Here is a 24,549-nt window from a genome sequence, read left to right as displayed (position 1 = left end):
AAAATTTTTTAAAAATCATATTATTTCCATTAAGCCACAGTCAGCCATTGGATAGGTTTCCCCACCCTTGACTTCGATATTGGCTCTAGTGCCAAGAGTTCTTCATCACATTAGCCAGGAGTCAGAGGAAATGGACAGCTAGTGGATAACTTAGAGTCCATAAGAGATGTGGGGCCCAAAGAACGATGACAATCTCTGTTTCTTGGAAGTCTATGGCTAAATCACCAATCCATGAAAGATATCCTGGGGGTTTGAGTCAACGGTAAAAAGGAGCACATGTTCTCCTGCATTGTGGGATTGTCAGGTTTGGGAGAATACTATTAGCTTACATGGCTAATTGGAGGCAGGACTAAAAACTAGGTCTCCAGAAATCCATTCCCCTGTTCCTTCAACATTACTATTATTTGCATAATGGAGTCATTGCAGATTTCATTTCCTTTGGAATTTAGCAAAACCTAAAAATGACTTTAGGCCACAACTGGAGTTCTATCTGGCAGTGAGCAGGAGAAACTCTAAGGCATCCTTGCTCGGTTTCAGATAAACACAATCTGATTACATCAGCGAAGACAGAAATCTGAAAAAGTCAAAGCACTCTGTATTTCACAACTTTTTAGTTTTATAATAACGACAGCAATAATCAAAGCTGACATTTATTGACTATTTATTATGTGTCAGGCTCTCTCCTGCATGCTCTATGTCCATTAATTCACTGAATCCTCCAAACATTCTGACAAGGCAAAACTCTATTTCCAATTTACAAATGAGAAAATATGGGGCAAAGAAAAGATAAGGAACTGGTTCCATGATCACACAGAAAGTGACAGAGCCACAAGATAAATCCATTCTGGATTCTGAGATTTGGAAAATACCTTAGAATCTTGAGACTCAAAGCGTTCTAATGGGCCAGCAGTATTGGCTTCACGGGAGAGCTTTGCTAGACATGGTAGAAACTCAAGTCACAACTACATATCCAGAGGCAGAATATGCATTTGAACAAGATCCGCACATGATACATATGCCCATTGAAGTTTGAGAAGCACTGTCTTACAACGTCCTAGATGATTATTCAAATAGCCTCTTGCTTCCAAGATGACAACTCACTAAACCACAGTCATTCCTACCTCTTCATAGAATGGCTTTTGTTGATTTTTTTTTCTTTTAAGAAAATATGTCCATATTTCAGTTTTCCTATTTTACCTTTTGGTCTTCAGGTTTTATTTTCAAACCATGTGTACGGTTAATCCCTTTTCTTATGCTATCTCTTTAAGCATTTGAGCATAGTTACCAGTTTGGATCTAACTTTACCATTTTCATCCCCCTGCCTGTGTCCTCAACCCTCACCTATACTGGGACCAAAGCTTATCCTTATCAGACAAAGCATCCATATTTTAAAATTGTTCACATAAGCTCTGCTTTCTCTCTTGGAGGCATTGGAATATATTCATTCCTTCTTGGTGTGAAGTGAATTCTAGGTGTGGCCAATCGCCCCTCCTATGTTGGGAACACTTCCATCCCCCACCTTCTTATTGGGGCTTTGCCTTTGTTTTTTATATTTGAGAAGTAATGTTATGATTTTTCATGTTACACTTAATTCTAAAATGTTTGCAGATATATACATCTTCCACACGCTCCTGCTGCTCATGGTAAAGAAGTAAAAAGTTGTGCTCTATATACTGTTGTCTTTTCTCCCTGACCTCTCCAGTGGAGAACTGACTCAAAAACTTTTCCTTGTTCACTTACTATGAAACTTACCAATGAAAAAATGAATAGTTAAAAAGCCCCAGATCCTCCTCAAAAGCCAGATATTTGGCTTTGAGAGTAGTTTAATTTTCTGCTGGGTTTTTAAGAATTTTACAGGCATAGCTTAAGACTTTATGTACTCAGCATTATTTTGACCACTTAAATAAAGAATTCAGAATCTAATATTGAAAATCATCTTCTCTGTAGATTTCCTTTCTACTGGTCTAGACGAAAATGCACATGTACGTAATTAGAAATATTCTTTTAAGAATCCAAGATTTAATGGTTAGTGGTTGTCAAACTTTGTAGTACAGCAGTATCACCAGAAAAACTGTTAAAAATGAAAATTCCTATACTCAGAGGTTCTAAATCACAGGGTCTTAGGTATGAGCTAGGTATTTTCATTTTTACCAAGAATCCTACAAGACAAGACTGCATTTGGAAGATCTAGATCTTTCACAGAATTACACAGTCTCTTTATCAATTTATCAGCATCTTCACCATGCAGAATGTTTAATTCTATTTGGCAGGAAGTGATCATCATTAAGCAATATTCATTCAATGCTTTCTGTGCACGAGTCCCCACACTAGATACCTAATCAAGTGTGAAAGCTTTCAAAAATGGGAATGTCATATTTATTGTCATTGCCACTCAGCTTTACCAAGAAACAGCTACAAGAAAAATGACATCAACAGTAGGGAAAGGTCACGGAGTTCTTAGTGTTCCAGGAACTGCTGAGGATATATGTCTCCTTGACACTTTACATGCATGTACAGTGTCATTGTCAGTAGCTGTGTTTTTTAATACAAATAAAGAGTTATAATGGTAAAATGGGAGGCTGAAAATCTTATGTACTATCTCCATGCCCATAATTTTCCATTTCCTTTCTAAGACATTTCCCCTGATAAGAAGCTTTATGAAAGAGCTTTACTGTATATATGAATAGTCCAAGTACATACACTGGACTCAAATTTATTACATATCTTTCCAGATTTAAACGGGTTGAGAAATGGGTCAACCAGTCATAAATACTGTTCTGTGTTTTACTATTACCTGTTTGTAGAGATTGTACGTAAGTAACCACTGCTTTACATCAAGTCAGTAACACTCTTGATTAAACTAAAATGAGAAACCTCTCACTGGTAAATTAGTTCCAAGAATCGGTATACTCTGGGGCTCTGAATTTATTCAGGTGTTATCCATTTATTTAATGTTGAGTGAGCACAACAAAATGCACATGTGAAAGTTATGGTTTAATTGAAAAGCATAGAGCATAACTTAACTAGACCCTGCTGCATCGTGCTAAAAGTAGCAGCATGTGGGGCTAAGTTTAAAAAAATCTAATTATAAAAAGAAAAATGGTAAAGTTCAGCCAATGCCTCCAAGCCAATATTTAGTCTTTTCAATAGGTTATGACTATATATTTGGTAATTTACAAAACCTGGCACTGTACGGCATTGATACACACAAGTGAAACACAAAACACGCACATACACACATCCAGAACCTCCTTGCAAATCAGCAGCCACTTGATTTACAAATTCTTCTGAGTACATATAATCTAGTTCATGTGTCTTTTGGCTCTCGTTCAGGATTTTTTACCCTCGGCCTAGGATAGATAAATAAGATTTTCACCTGGTAGAAATCACCCGCTATTCATCATTGGAAGTCTAGGTCAAAATGTAAACTCTCTGATATGGAGAGATGGGCTCAAGTGTTACAAGTCAGTAGACATAGGGAGTAAGAGACACCCATCCTAGTGAGCTGTAGTGACATATGCTGGTGGATTTCCATGATTGAATGGATGCTCCGTCCTGTTTCCTGTAGACCTGTAAGTTAGTGTTAGCTTAGCTAAACGTGGCAATTAGAATAAGGAGTCAACTTCCATGAGCCTTCCCAAATGGCCACTTCTCTTTGCTCAAGCTACACTAGACAGGGAATTGGACTAGCGTGTTAGAACACAAAACTGGGAAGTCTTATCTTGAGCTTGCTTTCTTGTTTTCTGGAAGGTTTACTGATCTTTACTTGGCCCAGAAAGGAGCTTCAAGAGGTACAAAGCAGATCAATTCCTTTAGAAACCAAGGGTTCCTCAAACCAGAGCATGGGCCTTTGTGGCCCCTGGAAGCTGAAGGGACACTTGATTTGTAAATCGAGTAACTGCTGATTTGTAAGGAGGTTCTCTTGAGGTGTGTGTGTGTGTGTGTGTGTGTGTGTGTTTAATTTGTTTGTATCAATGCTACACAGTGTCCCGTTTAACTTTGGTAGTCTTTAAGGTCATTCCCTTTACTTTGCATGGATGTTCCTTTCCTTTCATAATGAACTCTTTCATTTAGCAAATATGCTAAAGGTTTGTGTCAGTAAGAAATTTCTAAATTTTGATTGTGGAAATCCAGTCTTGCGACTGACAAGTCTAGCCCTTGGATTTTCAAAAGTATTTACTAAAGCTTCGCTTCTTGAATGAAAAATCTCCAAATTGAGCAAATTTTAGTTTGGTTGATATCTTTTCCATTTAGTTGTCAAGTATCTTTTGCTTCATACTGGGACCAAATCCAGCCCTAAATGGACTACTGGAGTTTTAGATTTAAATATAAAATATACATATCATCATGCAACACACCAGACAATCAGTCTTGCTACCATAGTTAAGGAAGATCATTCCTAAACTCGACATGACTGTGTTCAAATATGAAAGTTGAATTCAAACATACAGGGGTTGGGGAGTAGGATGTGAACCACACATTTTACTTCAATCATTTCCAATATACCTGGCTTGGGGGAAAAGATAGATTAACCAGTCAATTGCTAAAATCTCTCTTTTGTCTATGTATATTTCCTTACAGTATGTCAGATGAATCATGACTATTTGTAAACTAGCCCTCAGGGAAAGCTCCTGTTTAATATATTGAAGATGGTTTTAATAACAAATGAAGTCATTTATCATTTCTTAGAAATAAGACAACAAGAAAAATCTCTAACTAACAGGTCATGTTGATATAGCCAAAACAGTTATTCAAAACAATGCCTTGTATAAATGGGTTAAGAATTTCACCCAGATTGTGTTGCTATAGCTGTTCCTTTGGTGAGTCTTTGCAGAGTTTTTAGGAGTGTATTTAACTAATCATTATAATTAGATGAGGAAAAGAAATTAGAGAGAAGAAAAATGGGAAGGAGAAGGTAGAATTATCACTATTTGCAAGTAATATGAATATACATTCGAAAAGTTCAAGAGAACCAAATGGAAAACTATTCAACATCAGAAGGTTATCAATTCTCCTTAAGTTAATGGACAAATTTAGCACAATACCAACATTTTTCAATTAGACAATCTGATTTTATGAAAGATTTACCTTAAAAATGTTGAAAATAGCCAGAAAACCCCTGAAAGAGAACAATGAGGGGAAACCAGACCGATCAATTTTGAGGCAGAGAGTCAAAGTAACTAAATCATGGGGGCATATACATAGACAAACCAATGTAATGGAATAGAAAGGTCAAGAATACTGAGGGAATTTTACATGTGAACAAGGGAACACGTCCTGTCAATAGGGAAATGTTAGTCTCTTTGTAAATAATGCTGAGACAACTGTGATAACTATAGTTTCCCATAATATGAACCATAGTAAATTACAAATGGATCAAGTATTTAATTGCAAAAAGTTGTATAAGTGATAAAATGACAACAGGTAAAGGCTTTCATAGGTATGACCCCAAATCCAAAAGAAATGACAGAAAGTTTGATGTAGGGATGAGTGAATATAAAAAACTTTTCATGGCCCCAGGAGCCACCAACAGAGATTCTAAGGGAAGGAATACAGTGAAAGTATGTCTTCAGCCCCATCTTCCACTCATCTAGCTATCACACCCTCCCTTCCCCCTCAGGAAACCACTTGTATTACTTTCCTATGTGTCCTACCTGAGTCTTCCTTGATTGAAAATACAGGAAAATACAAAGATGGACTTTTATATATATATTCCCAATTTTATATAAAAATATATTCTATATTCACTATTTTGTACCTTGCTCTTTCGATTCCAGAGTATACCTTGGTAATCTGTCTGAATCAGTACATAGCATTTCCTCATTTGTTTTGTAAATACCTGACAGTCTATTACAGGGATATGCCATTATTAATTTAATAAGTACCTCCTTGTTGGAATTTCAGGTTGTTTTCAATAATTTTTCTCATAAATATATTAGAAATGCAACTGACTATTTAAAACAGTATCTTGACACAGCTCTTAGACATATAACATTCTCATTCAGAAATCAGGCTTTACAAGAGGTGTTATAAAAATCCTGAAGGCATATCATAATTAAGCCACTAAAGACATTGTTGATAAGATATAATAGTTTCTCCCCAAAAGAATCTTACAAGCAAATTTACTAAGATGTGACAGGCAGTGTTAAGAGACTATCTCATATAAAGTGAATATGAAATTATAATCATTATAATGATCAAATTACTGTAATTAGTACATAGAGCAGAGAATTTATCTGTGCCAATTCCACATACGAAAATAGTTTAGGCAATAGTTATCTTATCAGTCACAATCCTTCCCAGAGAAGAATAATGACAACTCTATAACATTCTATTTTCAACTTCAGGGCACAGAACTTGTTAAATGTTATTTTTATTTTAAAATGATGGTAGCAGAGATAGGATTGTGACATAATGTATTGTAATGGATTCATTTACTCATTTTGGCAAATCTACCTATTAATTATCTCAACCTCATTCTACCAATAGGGTTAACCTGATTACTCACCAGAAATAAGAATCAATATTTCATGTGTATATTTCCTTGATTTTTGTCCAAATATTCTCTAATATGTAAAAGGATTGCATAGTATGCTAAAAAAATAGATGAGCTTTTGGTCACCTCTGGCTCAGAAATCCAGCAGTTACAAGAAATGTTATCATTCTAAAGGATTCTTGACGGAAGATCATGGTGGTAATAATTAATTGTAATTTGTTCTGTCTCTGACTTTTGATTTTGAGGCTATAGAGAGATACCAGTCCTGAAAGGCATCTGGGAAATAGGAGAGCTGTCTGGTTGGTGTCTTGTTTTAACTTTTCACAGCTAATAAGAAAGCCATTGTCCTATATTTTCATATGCATCTCGCACAGGTGTATGCTGTTCTTTACAGTGATTACTCATCCTTTGGAAGTTTAATGCTCTGTCCCTGTGGATTTGCTTGCAGCATGAGATACCAGAGCCTATTTTGTATGTTTAATTGATTCAACATTAATGCTGCTATGACAATTTCACAATTCCTTGACATTGATAAATTAAATTATGAAAGGCTCTGTAACATCTAGATAATGTGTTTCCAAAAACATACTTGGTAATAATCAGACTTGAACAATGATGACAGTACATTTATGGTCAGAGAAGAATGGTTCATTGGCTCTCCAAAAAAAGTATTTCAGTAAGTGTTCGGCTGTCACGCTCATGCGTGGAATTGCTAGGAAGTTACATGGAGAACAACGCTTCCCAGGCCCGCGCTGATGCCCACATGTGTATTGTACAAGCATTGAAATATTTAAGTGTATTTCTTTTTGACCATCTTGTCCCTTTAAAACCAGTCAAATTTTTGGAGGGCAAACTTATTCATGATCTTTTAAACATTTTTGTGAGTGGTAAATGGCATCATATGTCAAGTTTTATCAGAATAATAAAGACTTCATTGATTCGCTTGGTCTATTACATGAAAAGAATATGGCAACAATGAGACTGCTTACTTTTATGGGAATGGCAGTGAAAAATAAAGAAATTTCTTTTGACGCAGTGCAGCAAGAACTTCAGATTGGAGCCAAAGGTGTTGATGCATGTGTTATTGGTGCAGGAAGAACTAAAACGGTCTTGTCGTCATAGTACAGAGCGGACATTTGGAAAACAGCAATGGCAACAACTGTATGACACACTTAATGCCTGGAAACAAAATTTGGAGAAAGTGAAAAACAGCCTTGTGAGTCTTTCTGAATTTTTATGTTATGTATAAAATTTTGTTCTTTTTGGAGAAAATCTAAATCATAGCAAAACATTATAAACTGAAAAAAAAAAAGAGAGCTGAGCAGGAAGATTCAGGGGGTCACAACTCAGTGGGAAGAAACTGAGCCTTGCTTTGGGCAAAATGAAAAAGCATATTCTTTATTTTAAATAATACGTATACATGCAGAACGGAGATGCCATCTTGAAACTGGTGAGTTGTTCAATATTCAGTGCTAAAATTATTTCAAAATGGTAACTAACATATAATATGGAATTGCACAGATAGTGGTGATCCAAATCCTGTGTAATTCCCCTAGAACAAGAAGGAATGAACTGAATGACAAAACACAAATAAACAAGAGATCAAGGTGGAAAGAACAAAGAGCTCAGCTAAAATCCTGGCGGTGGGACTCTGGACCAGTTACTTTCCACCTCCTATGGTTCCCCATCTGTAAAAGGAGGATACCAGCAACTCCTTCAGGGAAGTTGGTATGAGGACTAAGTGAGGGCATTGCCAAGCAAAAGACTGGCATTTAGTAGGCACTTCCCTTTTTTTGTTTCATCTTTCCTTTCCCTTTCTATCATTTTCCATAAACACAGAAAATCAGCAGCAGCATCCATTTGTTCCTGGCCTATATTGCTTATTTTGATATCTGATAATAAGCGACCCAATTAAATTTCTCCCTCTAACCTTACTGAGAGCCAAATCACTTCTAAATCATTCCTCATAATTTTATATGCGTTTTTTATTATCATGATACAAAAGATGTCTGGGAAAGCAAATTCCACAATAATTATCAGCTGGACCCAGTATTTTATTTCCTCCCATCATTAATATTTTCAATATTGTAATACAGAAATCCTTTTGCCTTCACTTAATCACATTTTTCCTCCTGTCATCAATATAGATGTTGGTCAATCGATCCTCAAACCACATAATCTTTCTCTATTTCTTCTGCAACAACGTTCAAATGGGAACGATACAGGTGACCTCATTCATTCATACAGAGGGCATGAGAGTAATTGTGGAAGATTTCAGGTACTTACTTGATAGGTATCCAGTTTAAGAAGTATGTGGACTCAATTCAACTTCGTTTCAATAAGAAATTAATCTGATATTCTAGCTATAGGAATAGTAGTTTTAGTATTTTTGTGAATTCAAATGTGTAAGACTATTTTCAACTATATGAAAACCATATATTTTCAACTCTATTAGCTACTGTGGAAAAGCATTGGAAACAGACAAAAAAAATCTGCTTGATTCAAAACTAGAAAAGTATACTGGGGTCAAGGAGCTCATGAAGATTCTTTAGCATGGGGGACAAATTACCAGGACCTTGTTCTCAGAAGATGATTCTGGAAAAGGGTCTAAAATTCCTTAGGTCAGGCCGAACCTGATGGATTGCAAACTGTAGCCAAAATATCAGAGATTAGAATCAATCTAAAATTAATTTTTTAAGATTTTATTTATGTATTTGTTTGTTTTAGAGAGAGAGAGAGCATACGAGCTGGGGGAGGGGCAGGGGCAGAGAGGAGAGAATCTGAAGCGGGCTCTGCACTGCAGAGCCCCACTTAGAACTGGATCTCAGCACCCTGAGATCATGACCTAAGCCAAAACCAAGAGTAGGACGCTTAACTGACTGAGCCACCCAGGCACCCCTAAAATTAATTTTTTAACGTTGAAATTGTAGTTTGATCAAAAAGTGGATTGATATATCCTAAAAAGGCAAAATTCTCATACGTGTGATGGAAGAAGTGTGGAAAGGAGTCCGTTCTTCTCTGGGTTCCTTCCCTGATAGTTTAGCTTCCTCTCTTCTCCTCTCTTCTCTTTGTCCCTCTCCTGACTTCCTCTCTTTCTCATAAAACTGTTTGTTTAAGATGTCATTTGAGGCACACCAGGATTGCTCAGTTGGTTAACCGTCCACCTTCTGCTCAGGTCATGATCCTGGAGTCTGGGATCAAGCCCAGCATGAGGCTCCCAGCTGAGCGGGACCCTGCTTCTCCCTCTCCTTCTGCCCCTCCCTACCCCCACTTGTGCTCTCTCACTCTCTCTCTCATTCTCTCAAATAAATAAAATCACTAAAAATTAATAAATAAAATGTCATTCCAATTGCTGTTGCAGAGATACAGAAAATTTGGAGAAATCAAATGTCATGGGCTGCTGTTTGATGGGTGCCTGTGATTGTTGGTCCAACTCCCAGGTCCACCAAACTTAGCAACAATCAGAGGCATTGCAGCCTCGCTAGGGGAGATAGTACTTTTGCGGGGGTGCTGGAATGCAGACAACAGCTGATGTCTGGGAAGGGAAAATAAACAGAGGTAAATGACCACGTTGATGTTGGCAGGACGTGCAAAAACACAGCCTAAATGCCCAGCCAATCTGATAGGGTTGAAAGTCCTACACACTTACACAGTAACCAAAAAGGAAGTAGGAACCTGACATGTAGGAAGCAGGAAAGCAAAGGAAGGGCAGGAGACCCAGCACAACATGTGATACTCAGCAGTGCCGAAACATTGCTGTATGGGTACGTGCAGGCCTCAGCTCGAATTAGTCACTGACAAAAAGCTCCAGTCAGAAAGCTAACCCTTTCACGTGACACTTTGGTGGTAGTTCTATCCTACTGAAAGAAGCCACAAACCATTCACAGGGTGGGTAGGCAAAATTTCATTTTCAACAATTATTGTTTTCAGAGACAAATGCTGAGCATCAGACTCAGGGAAGAACTCTGAAAGCTAATCAGTTCAATCCATTTTACAGATGAGAACATCAAAGCTCAGAGAAGGGAAATGATTTTCCCCACTCCTGCTTTGCTGGCTGGAGAGGAACGAGGCAGAGAATCCAGGAGCCCTGGTTCCTGAATTAGGATATAATCCCCTTCACACACCTTCTACTCATGCTCTACACACAGTCCCCTCTTGTCCCCTCTCAACCATTCTCCTCCTCACTTTGTCCTCCCCTCCCCTCACCTCTTTGCTGAAGCAGGAATTGAAGAGCGTTAGCCAGGAACCTCCAATTAGTAATTGTGGAAGTTGCTCGCCGTCCTCTATATTCTATCATTCCTGACAAGTGAAGCCAACTGAAGTGGAAGACACACAAATGGTGTTGACTCACACTTTGCAGTCATCTCCCATCTTGTGCTCCATTACCTGTGGTAAGGCGAAGCTGCACGGGAGTGGATTGCAACATTGTGTGCGTATGTGCTACTCCGGCTGCCCGGTTCACCCCTGCAATGGGAGAAAAATAGTATCACGATCACAGCAACAGATAATCTGCCTATGACTCTTCCTCAACTCACAGTTTTAAGACTCCGGTCCTTTTTTAAACATCTTTCCGGAGTCCAGGTATTTCTGGAATTCTCCAAAGAGCACATGTATGCTGATGTATAGAGCTGACATTTCCCACATTCCCTCACAGATCTCATGCTGGAGAAGTTGTCACTTAGCCATTCTGGGTCCATCTCAAAGCCTCCAACTTCTGCAGCTGGTCTGTAATGAAGCTTCTTGGGCTGCTGGATCAAACTGGCCGAGCTGCCCTATAGTCACCACACCCCCCCGCTGTGGCCTAGCTCTGAGACAGACACCATGCTGCCTTTGCATCCTCTCAGACTATTCTCCTCTGACGTGTTGCCCTTGGATTAAACTTGTCTGCTTCTAATTTCTCTTCCTTGAAGATGATTTTTTTACCAGAAAGGTTTTTGTGGGCCCTTATAAAACTAAGATTTCTGACAGACGTATCGCACAACTCCATTAAGATATCATGCTCCGTATCCATAAGATATGATAGAATTCAAAGCACACAAAGATGTATGGGTCAAAAATATAAATGTAGCCCACACTCCACTCGAAAACTGTGCAACCAGGACTATGTCTGGGAGAGAGTATCTTTTTCTCATTTACAGATGGGCTGTGGCCCTGCCTGAATCCTCATATTGAGGCTTCCAACAAGAACCCCTGCTATATGGAGAACAGAGACCATAACTCATACTTCTTCTGTGTAGACCTCATCAGATGGCCTGGCAGTGGGCATAGAAACTGTAAGCACTTGCTAGATAAGATCTGTGAGGTGCAGGTAGTTCATACCCAGGGAAAATCTCTGGCCTTGGCAGTCTTGAAAAAATAATATGAAGGCAAGAAATGTTAAAGACTTTCTAAGGGCCCAATGCTGGCTTTCTCTCAACTTCTAAAGTTAAACTCAGTTAAACCCCATGACATTTCTTTCCTGTTCATCTATTGAATCACCGAAATGGTGTTGGCTCAGGACCGTATTCTGGTCTCGGACAACCTTCCTACTCTAGGCATTGAATGTTCCTGGTCCAGTACCATACAATGCCATACTCTTCCTTTCTTGGCATGTAATAGTTTCACAAAATAAGGAATGTTTTACAGAATTTGATGTGTAACTTTAGTATCACTGCAATAGTTGCTATGAAGACTTTGAGATGTGAAGTGGTCTAATGACACCGCCGCCCCCCAGAGAAGGCCGGATTTCAGAACACTGAGTGGCCTGGCTTCTATTTCCCTTCCTCCCGTGGGGTTATGCTAGCTAACCAGAGAGGACTGCTAGAATTGTATCTTCAGTCGTTGTTTGATTACAAACAGTATCTTACTGTGTGTAGTCAGCTAAACTTCACTTTCATCTTCTTGCTGTTTGCAAATCTATACTTCCCCAAAAGTTTCTCAGTGTATCGTTAAAGTTCACCGATTCAGCACTTGCCCTTTACAAAAGTCTTGGAACCCACATACAAAGATTAAAACCTGCTGCATAAAAAGTCAGACAATCCAGCCAAGGAGCTGAAGTGGTTCCCACCCTTCACACTCGCCACACCCCGTCAGCCAACAATAAATCTCCTCCCGACATAAAAGTCCCTCTCCCCCACTCACCCGAGAGTAAATCCCCTATTGGCAGGAAGCCAGAATGAACAGATGTGTCTGCCACCACTTCCTGGGGTGGGGTCAGGCTGCATCAGCTTTGATCAACCAAAAGGAGGAATTTCCAGTGTCACGGGCCCTGTGCAGAGAATGCCCCAGGGCCTACTCCAAGAAGTAAAGGGACCAGGGATTAAAAAACAAGTAGGAGCATCCCAACTGGGCAGAGTAGAACAAAAGACTTGGGCATCCAGAGAAGTGAGGGCGTGGTCATTCCCATTTCTTGCACAGTAGTGCCAACTCAAGAAAATCCACCTTTCGTGGCTAGAAACTCTCTGAGGAAAGGAAAAGCCTCAGTGGTGTTGAGTTTAGTCTTCCCTATTATTCAATCATTCTTGCCAGTCAAATACACACATAAGGAAGAATCTTAACCCTTATGCAATTTAAAGATGTGTTACAGTAACGTTAACTAATGTTTCTTTGGACAGGACCTGAAGCGGCTCCATGCACCACCAGTCTGACTCCTAGAAGGCACCACCACTGTGTTCACTTGTGAATTCCCAGGAGAATCACGTATTGCAGTCTCCAGAAAAGCCATTGAAGTTGGACATATCTGAGAGCCTTGTTTGGAACTGCACTTATAAAATGAGAGCCTTAAAGAGTATTGCAACATCACTCACTGAAATTGAAGGAAATTTCCGTGGTGAAGTGAGAGAAAGTGTCTTGCTCAGTCAGCTGACACTTACTGTACAGTCACTCAGGAAAACTGTACATCAGTGAATATTGTTTGTGATCTGGTCTTAGTAGGAACCCATAGGACACTATGTTTGGAGGTTTTGTTAGTCAGAGGAGGCTACGCATCATCACTAATAATACTAAATCTCGACCACTAAGGTCCATTGCTCCCATACTTCCCAGTCCTGTGCAGGTTGGGAAGGGAGAGGATGGGTGGGGAGACAGAGGGCTCTGTTCCAAGTAGGAACAAGGTTCTTGCCCCCCAGTGGCTCTGCCACCAGTCTTTGGAGTTCTGTACTGCAGCTGTACATCTGGCCAGCATGTGAGGGAAGACAGAGAACAGGGCTCATGCACCAAGACTTTCATGATCTCATCTTGGAGGTAGTCTGTGTGCCTCCCTCTCCTCACCCATACGCCTTAGGAGCTGCAAGGCAGGCTGGGAAATGTAGTCAAGTTCTACGTTTGCTCAGCAAAGAACAAAAAATTGTATGTTAGCAGTCGCTACAGAGTTAAAGCATGTCTTCGGTCAAAGTGTTGGGGAAGAGTTTGTGCAATGAAAGAGGGGATGTTTTTGTTCTCAAGAAAAGGGTCTGCCTATTCCAGCTAAGAAAACACAATGTATAGCCTTTTCTGGATAAAATAGTTTCCTAACATTGATCTTTCCAAAGCTTTCAGATGGTGGAAGATGCAGATAGAACAAAGACAAAGTGATCGTGGACACACGCACACATGTCCTGTGACTTCGTCTCAAGTGTGAACAAGAAAGCTTGCATTTCACTTCATACACTTATGTCACCCTGGCAGCTGAAGAGCTTTGCAGGCAAAGGCAACTTTTTCTAGGGTCACATTATTTTTTATATGTATAATTTTTTAAACGAAGTCTGGTGGCACCTGGGTGGTTCAGTCAGTTAAGTGTCCAGCTCTTGATCTCAGCTCAGGTCTTGATCTTGGGGTGGTGAGTTCAAGCCCCATGATGGCTCCATGCTGGGTGTGGAGCTTACTTTAAAAAAGTGAAGTTTTGCTCTGTTGTTTATAACTGTTATATTTTATTTAAAATGCAAGAGATTCAGGGCATTGTGGAGGATGGGGATAGGTCCATAGAGGGATTAAGATCTTTTTATTTTAATTTTGAAAATTCCTGCTGTCTTGAATGATTAAAAGTTTGCATAATATGCAGGAAAATTCATATTAATGAACTCCAGTGTGCTCTGGGTCAGGTTGGGATGTCACTAGTACAGGGCAGGTACAGTGTGTGAGACAAGAAATGAGGAAAAGAGATTAAAAAGTGTTGCTCTCCCTTCCTCCTCCATTTTCCTTCCCCTTCCTTCTCTTTTCCAAGGCACAGGCCAGGAGGCCAGTCCGGAACAGACTGTGGCAGAGACGAGCAGAGATGGCAGCTAAAGAAAGGGCCATCAGGGCTGGAAGACTGGTTACGTGGAACAAATGAGCAAATTTAGGAAAGAGTTCAATATACTGAGGATAACAGGTACCAAATTTCTCACTTCCAGAGAAAATTTTACACACGGAGAAAGAAAGAATGGAAAGAAGCCCGAGGTGTTGGGCTGAAAGTGGAGGTAGCAGTGTCAACTCATGGTAAATGAGTATATGACGTGAGATCTACTTATTAAAACCAGCAAGGACATGAAAAATAAGGCAACCCAGGAGGTGTACCAGACTGAAGATATCAGAAAGTGTGTGATAATTAAATGCAAAAGTATTCTGGATAAGATCCCGGAACAGAAAGGAAAATGAGCTATTATGAGGTCAGCTGCTGAAATCTGAATGGGTCCATGGGCGGAAAGCAGTGCTGTATCAGTGTCGATTTCCTAATTTGGAGTGTCATATGCTGGGATTTAGAAGGGTGTTCTTGTTTGCAGAACACGTTCTAGAGCGTTTCAGGGCAACATCCTACAGTGTGCTTTCCCACAAAAGAACAAAGCTAATGATAATGGGCACGTAAGTGAGTGAGTGTGGAAATGTGATTGCAAGTTGGCATTTGGGGAATATGGGTGAAGAGATTACAGAAGTTTTCTGTACTATTCTTGCAAATTTTTGTAAGTCTGAAATCTTTTCAAAAAGAAATAACTAACAACAACAAAAAAAAGAACCTTCACTTAAAATAAAAGTGTCTCTGGATTTCATGTTGGATACACTTTATATTTTTTAGTAACTACAATTAAAATTTAAATTGCTTTTAATTATTTCTGTGGCCAAACCACGTTTTCTTATGAAATCTCATCTCAAGAGTGGAATTGGGGAGTCCAAAGTTTCATTCAGGTCATAATATCTAACTTTTATTAAGTGCAAACTAAGTTTTAATTTAGTGAAAATATCCAAATTTTATTAAGCACATAAAAATTCACGTGTGTTATTTCATTATATAACCTAACAATAACTCTAGGGTTTAGGTATTGCTATTGTCCTCCTTTCCTAGACAAATTATCAGGATTAGGTTTGGCTGCATATTATAGGAATGGTCAAAATGACAGTTACTTACACAAATTTGAAGTTTATTTGTTTCCTAGCTAGACGACATCTGAAGTGATGATGTCCAGGACTTTTCATAGGCTTCTTTCTTTCTGCTTTCTGTTTTCTGCTTTGCAATCTTCCATAAGTGACTTTTGTTCCAAAAATCTGCTTAAGTGGCTGCCCAAGCTTTGGCCTCACATTAGAATTTCCAGGCAGCTGGAAGGAAATAAAGCAGAAATCAAGGGCACTCACCTCTTTCCCTTCAGTTAGACTTGCCCCAAAGTCCCAAACATGATTTCTATCATGGCTCACATTGCCCAATGCCCACACTCAGCTGAATAGGAGGTTGGTGAATGCCGTGTTTTTGCTGGGCATATTGCTCTGAATTCTGCCAGTGAAAAGTTCTGTCAATAGTGGGAGGCAGCCAGTAAAGTCTACCAAACAGAATAAGTATTTATCCAAGGTCACCCAGCTAGTAAACTGAGGAGCCTTGGTTATCTAAGTCCAGACCTTGGGCAGTCAACATGATGAGACACCGTTCAGTGCTGCAGGAGCTAGCTCCCTTGGTGCCAGCAGCAGTGGTCTCTGCATGGTCACCAGTATTTGCTGACTTGACACTGGCACTCAGCATGGCCTCAAGGTCACCGAAGTCATCAAAACCAAACATCACGACAGGAGCCAAAATTAGGAAAAAATTACGAACACCATGCAGTAGTCGAGAAGACTACGTACCTGAGTACACATGGGATGTTCTCAGGAGTCATCAGTCAAGAGAGCCCCCAGTAGGAAGTGGGGAGCGGGATGGTGGGGCTGTTGTGGCCTCTGCTCTTCCCTTGTGTCCTGGGGAGTGATCTGCGATACACGGGAAATCTGTAGATGTAGTGGAAACCCTCAGAATATTTTCTCAAGGTCTGGGGCTGAAGGGGGCTCTAGACGAGGGTGGAAATGATTCAGACTCATTCTTCCTGTGCGTACCTACAAGCTTTTCCCATAGCTACAATATTCTCACTTCCCGTGGAATAAGTAAAAAACATCTGTACCTACTCCTGGCCTTCTCCAGGAAGTAAAGGTCTTTACATCTCTTTCAAAATCCTCCAGAAGTGTTTGAGGACATCTCTATGGGAGGCCACCAGATGCTAGCTGCCTACAACTCGTCACCAAGCCTCGTCCTAACAAATTGTCTGGAGGACAGTGAAGGGCCTGCTGCAGCTCCACTCTGCACATCTCCAGGCCTCCAAGGAGACAGGAGAGATCTGACAAGTTGCCAGTAATGGCAATGGATGGTTTTTACCACTCAAGCCTGCGGGGCAAGCAGTTTTGACACACGCTTTATTCACCGTCTGTATAAGTTCACTTTCGTAATGAAATCTTCTTAAGCCAGAAGAGGAAAAAATAAAGTCTCCCCAAATAGTCCAAAGTAAAATTGCTTTTGGCTATTTCCAAATCTACAAAGAATCAGCCAAACCCATTTCAATCAAATCTTTTTGAAAGCACAACAACAGCAACAACAACAAATTTCCCCTGAGTGTAGTGTTGCGAAGGTCAAGGTCTAACCTGATGTAAACAAAAATGTCTCAGTAGAGCAGAGTTAGAGGTTAAATAAATGTTTCTAACAACAGGGATTTAAAACGGAACCATTAAAAATAGATTTTGCTGCCTGTGTAAAAAGAAAAGAAGGTAATGACTATCTTTAATCTTTTTCTGAGTTCTGAGTGAGAAATATGGGCTCATGAACACCTTCTGGAAACAAAAGAACTAGATTTAGGCCTAGAAATATGCATGCAAACATCACGGTAACAAGGAAGGAAAATACTCCATCTAAAGTGCATTATAGCCGAGTAATTTTGATAGGGTAATAAAGTCTTTAAATTTTATTTTTAAAATATATTCATCTTTTTCCAAGTCCTATATGGCCCGTGACAAAAAACAGCATAACCAAAAAACAAAAATTACTGCTAAATCTCAATACCCATTAAAAGTTCATTGTTATTAATAGTTTGGAGTGTTTTTTCTTCTCTGTGTGTATTCACACCTATATTTGTAACTTCCTCCAATTAGCATCGCACTGTAGCAAGTCAAAGTCAGGATTATCCTGTATCACTAAATATTGTTCTAAAGCCTGGCTTTAAATTGTTTCAGACCGTCCCTCCTTGCGTACATACATCATTTCCTTCACAACTCCATTCCTTTCATCTGAACACTATTATTTTGAAATTTTCCCCATTATAATTAGGTCTGCAAGTTACATTTTCCTACCTGAATCTTTGTGTGAATCCCAGATTCTTTTCTCCCAGTAGTTTTTTGTTGTTATTGTTGTTCTTTGTTTTTTTGTTTGTTTGTTTGTTTGTTTGTTTTTTACAGTGAATTACTGGACCAAGTGGCAAGAACATATTTAGCAATTTGGGAACATTTTCAACTGGCATCCAGAAAAGTTGTACCCATATCATTCTCCCTGGTGGGGTGAGTGCCCTGTTTCTCCATCCTCACAGATATAAATGTGGATACATAAATTGATGTCTATTTAAATAAGTGAGATGTTTTTATTTCCCTAATTTCTGATAGAGTAAGACATTTGTCACATATTCAGTGTATTAGAGTTTCTTTTTTTGGTCCCCTGCCTCTTCATGTTCTTTGACTACATTCTCACAGCCCATTTGTATTTTTCTCATTAATTAATTAGAACTCATCTATTCAAAGTGGCAAATTTTTTGTCAGTTTTTCATTTGCCTTATTATTTTGTTGATGATTATACTGTTGTCACCACTGTCACACAGGAAGCTGAAGTGTTTATTCATCGAACCTATGAATTTGTTTGGCCATTTGTGAAGACCTACCCTCTTCCCGACTAAGTAAATGTCCAGTTTCGTTCAGTTGTGTCTCTTAAATTTAACTTACGTTAAAGCTGAAAGAATTATGACACAGACTGGCTTAGGGAGTTTTATGCGCTCGTACAGTGCACTCAGCGGGTTCATGGCCACGCAGAAGACCCAGCACGTTCCAGGCTTCTGTAAACAAAGGGGGTTTCTGACGCTATGACACAGGAACTAGAATGGAGGAAAAGATTTATGGACAGTGAGGGAAACTGTCCCTGTCAGCTGAAAGTCAGAGTGGTCTTTACGACTGTTAGCCTAGCCAGCCCATGAGATCTGAGAAACAAAGCATTTCACATAGCAAGCAACTGCTGTAAGCATTAGAAGAAAGTGAGCCTCGCGCGTATGTGCAAAGCCCAGTAAGACACAATTAGAACTGTGCAAAAAAGTTCTTGAGGCGACTGTATTTCAAAGCTGAGCTTTGATTAATTGCTTTTAAGCAGGCCGAGGATTGGCTTCTAGAAGTCTTGACGGAAGAACATGGCATTTGGATTGGAGTGATTGTCACACAACAAGATAAGCAGAAAACAAAGAAGGACACAGACACCAGAGGAAGATTTTTTTTTTTTAATGTAAGTCCAAAGAGAGAGAGTGCTTTTCAGCCACATTTTTGCTAACAATTTTACCAACTCCCTGTATATTATATTCATTTTGCCATTTCAGCCTGATTTGTGAAAATATTGCTCAAGTTCCGTAGCATGGGATCTCATTCAAGTGTTCAAGGCAGGATTGCAAGGTGCGTGGTCTCGTGTGGTCATTGGGATCTGGGAGCCCCGAGCGGAAGATCTTTCAGGGAGGTTCCAAGGCAAAGCTATCACCATCTGGGAGTGCCTCACCTGCTTAACAGCAGCTCAGGGAGTCGGCTGGGCTGTGTGCTAAGGCGAATCCCTTGTTCTGTGAAGAGAATACGGTCAGAGGAAGTTATCGAGATAGAGTGAAGTTATGCACCATACAGTGTTATTAAATGTGTAAACCTAGGTAGCAGAACGGGCTTCACCTAAAGCCCTTCCACCTTCCAGCTGCTAAAACCTATGCAAGCTATTTAATTTCTCTGAGCCTCCGATTCCCAAATGGTAAAATAAAGTTAATGTTCTCAACACCATCCAGTAGAAGTGAGGATTAAATGAGATAGTGTATATTAGGCACTGAATCTTCCAGCTACATAGCCACAATTATTTATTGGCTCAATAAATGGGGACTATTCCTGTCATTATAAATAACAAGTGAGGAAAATTAATCATGTGTTCCCAGAAGAGTCCCTACATAAAAATTCAAGTGAAATGATCATAACCTAATATCTGCCTATGAATATAATTGATTAGGACCCCATCAAATAGTATTGTTATTGAAATTCATGTAAAAGTTGAAGCTCTAATACAACATGGCATTACCAAATTAGGGAGAAAATGAAAATACAGTCAATATTGCAAGTCCTTAGCAACCTCCCTTAAAGTTGGGTTGTTCATAAGGTTGGTAACAACCTATCATGATACATCCAAACCAATTATAGAATCACTGTTCAATATTTTCGACTCCTTATCACATCCTGGGCAGCATGCTAACTGTTCTCACTTAAATGATCTCACTTAACCTTAATATAACCATGGGATGAGCACTAATAGTCAAATTTTATAGAAAAGAAAACCAAATCTACTAAGGATTTAAGAAAAGTATGTGAAATCAAATAGCAAGTAAATAGTTAAAGTGCAATTTTCACCCAGGTCTTCTCATTTCAAGCTTGATACTCTGTCCATACACCGTGGAACAAACAGAAATTAATCTGTTGTAAACTGTCCAAACTCACCGATGGCTTCCCTTGCAAATGTAACCAGAAAAAGGAAAACATATAACCATACCCATCCAATCAGAAACTAGGAAAGTAATGTCAAAGCTTTGGCTGAGGCTTTATACAGCCAGAGAAGGAGCCATTAAGAAGTGTTTGGGATTTTTAGTTTGTTGTTTTGTTTTGTGTTTGCAGGAGACTTGGAGAGTTGGGAGGAATCGAAAGAAAGGAATGAGTTATAGTAATATGGTGACGTGCAGGTTAGAGGACAAGTAAAAAAATTCTGAGGATTAAGACTGAAACATCTGAAAATTCCTGTTGGTCTTTGGGGAAAATGAGAGTTTGACCCAAAAGTTCCTGTTGGACACTTAGAAAAATAAAAGACAGATCGCGAACTTTCACTGTTGGAAAGCTACCTCAGAGACTTGGTCTTGGGGGTTGGGGCACAGCTACTTTGGCCTACTCCTTAGGACCTTGGGACGGCAAAGCCCACTGGGTGCCTAATGCAGATGCAGAAAAATGTGCCATGCAAGGAATGGGCCTGATGGCGGCCTAGACCTAGACTGTGTGTGGAGGTGGGAGCTTCCTTAAGCTAGATAAGGAAGTCAGAGACAGAAAGATTTTGATGCACCCAGGAGAAGATGCCAATAGACTGCAAAGGCTTTAACTGTATAAATTCTGGTTCTTGAACTATGATGATAATCATATGTCATGTATAGTTTTAAATACCATCACTCATGTTATACTGTCTAAAATAATTTTGTGGAGTTGTGAGAGAAAGCAGGGATGTGGCTGGAAGGGTGAAGAGATCTACCCACCCACATTGACACACTTTTCCTGAGGTGTCCTATAGCTAGCAGCAATGCTCCCCTGGAAGGCCTGTCCCAGTGCCCATCAACTGAGGCAGGACACAGGGAGACCATTGAATAGTCTACCAGAAACAAGGCAAACTCCTTTCCCCCGATATTTTTCCGAGACAGGTCACCATTTTGGGGGAAGCGTAAATTGAGAACTGATTTAAAACTGACTACGACTGACCACAAATAATTCTACCTCCTTCTAAACACGCAAAATGCCATCCACCAATCCAGCAGCCTTGCGTTTTTGAAGCAATTACTGTCAGTGAGAAATAAAGTTCAGTTTCCAAACTGCAAACCGAAAGGAGCAGTTTAAAGTTGAATTCTGGTTTTCCTGAACTGTAGTGTTTTTCTCCATCATAAAAGACAACAAATTTGACCTTCTGGTTACTCCCACTGAACCTAAAGGGCCATCTAAGGGCAAACAGGATGTGGCTAAGAACAAGGACACCTCTGCAAACCACAAACAGAGCCAGGAGATGAATAAAGCCCTGGTGTTTTTCAGAAAAGCCTGAAGAAAAGCATGGATTCAAAAGGAGAACAATGATTGTGAAAATACTATTGTTGATTTTGCCCGCAAACCAAAATTTCCACCTTCCTTCTCTTGCTAGTCTGTTGTTATGTGAAAATAATGCCTAGAAATGATCTGTGTATCCACTGGCCTCTTGAAGCCCACTATGTGGTTTTTAATGCCCATTGTCATTATTGAGATCTTTTAAATAACAAGTTTGCTCAATTATTCTCAACAGGAATCCCTAGTTGTATGAAACACAGAACATATATTTGATATATATATATATATATATATATATATATATATACACATATATATATTCTTTCAACTGAAGCATTTAAATTCCATAAGCTACGAAGAATACTTGGGAGGCAAAGGAATTATTGTCAGCTCTCCAAAAATCATTCATATTTGGTCTAAAACACTTTATAGCAAGACTGAAGATTACCTTTAAAACAGAGGTCTGTGCACAGGAGATATTTTGCAGTTTTTACAATTGCTGTCCCAATGGGAACACCTATGAAAATGAGCAAGAGAAAAGATCCACTCCAATCAATAAAGCAATAACAATGCATTAAGATATTACTCCCTATGACACTCAGCCCGTTCCTCCTGCTACATTTCCTTTCAATGTCCTTAATCTCGGTACAAAGATTTTTAGAATTTGAGGCCGTTGTAAAGGAAGACATAATCATTTCAACCTAACTAATTTAGAAGAACATTAGCTCAAGAGCAAAATATTAAGCACAATCTATTAAATTTACTATTTCTGCTGTTCATCAATGTAACTGATCGTTACAAATAAGTACGACATAAAGGCAATAGCCAAGGCACTTAAATTAAATGAAAGAGCAAAGTGAAACTATGTCATTTTTCAGGAGTTGATTTTAAAAATTCTTTTCCTTTCTCACCACCCCCCACCTTTGTATCACTTGTAAAAAATAATTAGAAACGGTAAAAGTCAATATAAAGGCCCAGATCCTTGTGTGTGAATAGGCTATTCATGAAGAAGTTGGCTTGCCCGTTTAAGGGTCACCCAGTGCAACTCAGACGCTCCAGTTCCATCTGTGAGGAAAATGGGGGCAGGACTAGTTCTGAGATCCTGCAGACAGGTAGCCTGGTGGTCCCATAGTTTCCTAATGACATAATCTACACCCTCGTCTGCATTTTGCACTTTGAAAAAGTTGTTTTCCTGTTTCTAATCACAAAGCTACTAAGTTATAAGCTCCTTGAGGGCAGGACCTAAGTTTAAATCATCTTGTTTTTCTCCCTCATGATTCACAAAGTGTTTGGCCCCAATCTTTTTAACAGCTTAATAGCTGACTGATGAAAGATACGACATTTGCTCAAAATCGTACTTTTAAAAATCTGATCCTTGGTTTTAAACTTGGCACCTTTTCCTTTATATTTCCAGCTTAACCAGCCTTCATTTAGGTAATAACAGGCAGTTTATTAAGCCAGAATGGCATCTCCCAATAAGTAGTCTGATTATTCACGAACACCCCTTATTTGAAATCTGTTTTGCTATTTACCTTATTTTATTTTATTTTTCCATCTTGGCACTTGAATACCCTGTCTGTATTTTGCTTGAATGATGTTGCTGACGTAGGTAGAAAACACTTGAAATTTATGTGTCCTGCAATTTCTTACATTTTGTTGCTGGAACACTTTGAAATCCTTCAATTTTGTACAGAAACTGTCAACATAAAGGACAAACTGGTGATTTACAGATAGAAATGTGAGTCTAAATTTCTGTGTTGCCAAGCTGCTCATTTTAAAAGCACAGTGAATTACAGGAGAAGTAAATCCACAAAACTGGAATGCTTTGCTTCATTTCTCAAAGTATGAGTGATAAGCAATGTTCCTCTTCAATGAACGATTTTTGTTTATCTCATTGATCATTTGCACTGATAAATGTCTCATCCAAGTTCCTAGTCATGTCTTTTTTTTTTTTTAAAAGAAATAATTACAGTAATCTTTTTTGGGCATTGAATATTAAATATCTGATCCTTTCTTTTGCATTTTATGGCAGCCTCTAAAATTATATGCCAATTGGTACTGCAGTTATGGTTTTGGAAACTAGTAGCTCAAAGAAAATATGAACTTGATCCAAATTGAAATTATTTCAAAAGCTACATTATATAATAATGCTAGTGATATAAATACCAAATACAGAAAGGAGAGTCATGCCTATGTTCTTTGCAAAAAAAAAAGAATAAGTAATAAAAAAAAATTAACTTTGGATAATGAACAAAGGATCTATACTTAGAGAGCTGCAGTGACAAGATAACATCCCACCCACCCAACAATAGACTAAAGTCAGTTTTCTGATCAGAAGGTAATTACATGGACCTCCAAAAAAGTAGAAACGGAAATTACTGTCTCCTTCTCAATATATCTTCTTATACTGCGGTTATCCCTGGCTCTCTGTGTTCACCTTCAAAAAATAACAACAAAATAATAAAATCCGCAGTAGCACACTCTCTCCGTTATCCACAGCTCAGATCCATTCTTCCCTCTTCTTCCCGTTCTTTCCTATCTGTCTTGACTTCCGTGACCTGGGCTATCACTTTTTCAGCTCCTCTCTGACACTTTAGCATGCAGCTTAGCAGTAAGTATTAGCTTACTTTGTTTATTCTAACCGAATTGTAAATTTTCTGATATCAACAGCTGACACCAAGTGCCTGTACTCTATCAGCCTCTAAGCCTGAGTGTTTCCT

General features: G+C 39.1%; 1 long non-coding RNA gene and 1 pseudogene across 1 annotated transcript in view; one reads left to right on the top strand and one right to left on the bottom strand.

The window, feature by feature from the left end:
- Window positions 1-7,139: 7,139 nt before the first annotated feature.
- On the top strand, window positions 7,140-7,745 carry LOC109489092 (annotated as a pseudogene).
- Window positions 7,746-19,314: 11,569 nt separating this feature from the next.
- The window catches only part of LOC117802966, a 43,468-nt gene continuing 38,233 nt past the window's right edge, over window positions 19,315-24,549 (bottom strand). The window contains exons 2-3 of the long non-coding RNA XR_004626450.1: window positions 22,278-22,346; window positions 19,315-19,569 (exon numbers count right to left, since the gene is read on the bottom strand). This is a non-coding gene — a long non-coding RNA (uncharacterized LOC117802966). The remainder of the gene's footprint in view (window positions 19,570-22,277; window positions 22,347-24,549) is intronic.

Source organism: Ailuropoda melanoleuca, chromosome 7 (genome assembly GCF_002007445.2).
Source record: "Ailuropoda melanoleuca isolate Jingjing chromosome 7, ASM200744v2, whole genome shotgun sequence".
Classification (NCBI taxonomy): domain Eukaryota; kingdom Metazoa; phylum Chordata; class Mammalia; order Carnivora; family Ursidae; genus Ailuropoda; species Ailuropoda melanoleuca.
The sequence above is the reverse complement of the archived record's forward strand: the minus strand, read 5'-3'. Positions and strand labels throughout refer to the sequence as shown.